Genomic DNA, 3,971 nt, shown 5'->3' on the forward strand with positions numbered 1-3,971 from the left:
AAAAATTACTTTGACGTATACATTCCATCTTACATTATATAATTAAGAAAATATAAGCATTAAGTTTATTCACATATGGTTTTACTTCATTTAGCCCCAAACTGCTTCACTTTACGCATGTTGTGCCTCGTACTCACTTCAATAATCTTCTTTTTTCTTCACCAAAGTTAGTATGACTACTCCTTACATAATTTCTGACACTTATCATTCTAGGCCACAAATCCAAAAGCAAAGATCGATGTATTTATAAAGTGTTAATTTATGTTTTAAATTTATTATAGGAAGGAGAAGTACGGTATATATATCCACCAAATAAAACTTTAATTATGAGGAACAACATTTACTCTGAATAATTGATGACTTTCCTAACGTACAATATGCGCTCAGGTTGAAACACTTTTAGAAGTAGTTTGTCTATATTGTATGAAATAAACAAAGTCATTCACTTTAAAAAACATGAAGGAGGAAGAACAATTGGTTCGATTGTCATCGCATGTTTTTAACCTCAAGTCACTTTTTTGGGAGAAATAAGGATGATTTAAAAAAAATGGTTGATGTCATAGTCTTCTCCTAAATTAACTAGTGAATAAATATTTGAAAGAGTAAGGTCAATGCCATTAATATGCTACGAATAGATTGAACATGTTCAATATCGGTGGATGTAATCATTTTAAGGATATATTTAAATAAACCTTAGAAGGCTGTTATATAAAGCACATCTGAAGGACTTCAATATATGAATCATATTTAATGTACAAGATAAACTAGTTTTACTCGTATTTACTTTGAAATAGCGACACGATCAAGGCAAGGAGCACTAGCACCTCAAAATATAAGAAGATTCTCAATTATTTGTATTCACAGAAGTGGTGAACCCGTAGGCACTAGCACCGTGCCTATTTGATAGGATAAGGAGATGAGAGTTTGCCACGATTATATATCTTACTTAAACTTAATGAAGTTGAGTCAATCTTGAGTAAGTATGACTTAGCTGCTCATAAATTTGTTACTCATAAATATGGATCAAAAACTTAATGGTTGCGAGTTTTATTGATGGTTTTGAAACTTTGAATAATTAGGAATCATAGAAGTTCAAGAATATAGTTATAAACTAGAATGACCTAATTGGTTTAAAAATATGTTACATTTTTGACTATTGTTTTTAATTAATAAGTCTTATTTAATTAATAAAATATGCTAAATTAATTATACTTTATCTACGAACTAAGTGCCACGCTCAAAGCAGTGATTTACAATCATCCATGGGCTAGTTGATCTAGCTTGACCAAATATATTGTGAAATGTTATCCATTTTGTTTGTTAATGGATACAAATTCCAAATAAAATTTTGTTTGTTTAAGGTAGGATGACATAAAAGTATTGATATATGCATAAGAGGGAACACTCATACAAGGTGATGATTCTAATAATATCGGGTATTACAAGAATATTATAGTTAGAATACCTTGTCATGGAAATAATATATTTGTTATCTATTAAATGTGAGTGATTTGATTCAATATTAGAATATAGGTTACAAGAATATTAATATGCTTTACGATATAACATAAGTTAAGCGGAAGTATATATCAAAATTTGACACATTCATCATTATTAGTCAGGCAAGTCAAATTTATTTTAACTAACTCCCCCAAATCCGACTAGATTACAAGTAAAACAAAATTGCTCATAGTTATGAGAGACAAACACATGTGGGTATTTGAGAAAACCACATCAATTTACCACTAGCCACATCAATCAAAGTTTATGTCAAAAAAGATTCTTACTAACAATATGGACGATCAAAATTACAACTACTGAGAGAGTTGCTGTTAGAGAAAATAATTAAAACATTAGAGAAAGTCACGCAGAAAATCTGATAGTGGGTAGATGTTTCATCATATGAAAGTGGAATCAACAAGGTAAGATGATTTTTTACAATAATTTATAATCAAATTTTATGTAAACAATATGATTTATTTAATATTATGATAATAATTAGGTTATTTAATTTTATTTTGTATTGTAACTTTATTAATTTAATAGATGTGCTAATTTATGATTATAATTATTTTGCTAATATTCTTAAATTTTTTGGTACATATGGCTCAAGTGATAAGCGTCACAGAGGATTAATTAAAGCCTAGCCCGCCTATCCTACACTTACTTCTGCCAACCAGTAGCCCACAATTATTATCACCAGACCCCCTCATCCTTTGTCAGAACATCACGCAGAGTACCCCTTTTACCCTTACTACCCCACCCCCACCTCCTTATGGTAGCCCTTCTACTTATCGTATATAACCACCATGCTGTCCTGCATACGTATCCCCTACCATCCCTCAACCCGCAACAGTAGACCGCTACTCCAGCTACAGATAGAGAAGGAGACAGAGGGTACATGTTCGATTGAGCCTGACGGTGACATGTGTATTACTTATTATATTGGAAACATTAATAAATTTAAATTTTTGACACATATTATATTTTCTTGCAAGTTTCACTCTGGTTAAAATAATTGACGCCATAAAATACAATACATAATGCAGAGCAAGTACGAAAGATCCTTATGTTTATTGAAGAAAGTCTTTAAAAGAAGTGTGAGAACATTGTGGTTTCGAGATTTCGAGGTAGTTATTATATAAATTTGTTTGATATTATATCTTTTTACACAAGCTAATAAACATATATATATTATATTGCATAGTTTTAAATATAGAAATTTGTTTGTTGTTGCCACAACAGAATGATAAATTCAAAAATTAAGTTTTGAGAAGCTTGGTCGACTCGCATGCGAAACATGTTTGACAAATATTAAAAAGTCAGACGAGTTGACCACTCATAGATCTGGTAAAGAATGTATGGGCCGAGTCTAGCAGGCGTGGGTTAGCCAGAGCATAGAGAATAATGGACTAAAATAAAACATAACATAGATCTGATGTTGGGGGTATGGGTATTTCCCTTCATACAAAGGGGTCAATTCCCTTATTGAGGCACAAAGATGTTTGGTAAGGAATTTTAAATTTTATAATTTACTTTAATATGAAACTAATAATCCATATCTATGATATAAAGAGATGGTGGGTAGACAACTGACCCCTGTTAAATTGCCATATTCATACCCATAACTGGTAGGAGGACCATCAATGAGTTGTGTATGAGCCGAGCTATGAGAGCCATATGCAAGCATATAAGTTTAGATAAATTTTTTGATGTTCATGTCTAAAAATGCTAAGTTGTTATTAACTTTATAGAGAGGAGTATACACACTTATAGAGAGCCAGCCTTGCAGCAGGTGAAGGTTTTTCTTATGGATAAAGCATAATTATTCTAACTGTTACGCTTGATCAGCAAGCGGGAGGAGGAATGGAGCACTGCAGATTATAATTTAGGTCACAAGCTTATTCATACGAGGACATATATCTCGAGGCTCCAGCTTCTCATCAAGTACCAAGAGTCCTTATATAGCCAATAGGTAGTTCCCTTACACCCAAGCCAGAAGCATGTTAAGAAAGCACAAGCTGATTGATAAATTGTAGATGGCAACAAACAAATGCAATACATCAAACTCAATTTTAGATGAAATGCCAAAAAATATGAGAGAACAGTTCAGGGAAGAACACAGCTTTTTAGCAAAGGATGAGACTAATTAAGAGTAGATGTTAATATTTTATTATGCACATCTGTAATTATTTATTCTTGGACATATGTACTTATTTATTTTTCGACATATGTTACTTGTTATTATGGGTTATTTATTGATGACATTTTTTTTTTAATGTTTATATGCTTATGTCAATATTTGTGATGTTTTTGATTAGAGGTGTATGTTGAATGTATAAAAATATTGGATCTTTTGTATGAAAGTTGTATTGTAGAAATAAGTTTCATAGCTGAAAGTTTTTTTTTTTTTTTAATGCTACAAGTTTCTAGCGAATTTTCTGTCGGAAACGCCGTACACAATACGAAGC

This window comes from Dendrobium catenatum, unplaced genomic scaffold (genome assembly GCF_001605985.2).
Source record: "Dendrobium catenatum unplaced genomic scaffold, ASM160598v2 fragScaff_scaffold_1220, whole genome shotgun sequence".
NCBI classification, from domain to species: Eukaryota; Viridiplantae; Streptophyta; class Magnoliopsida; order Asparagales; family Orchidaceae; genus Dendrobium; species Dendrobium catenatum.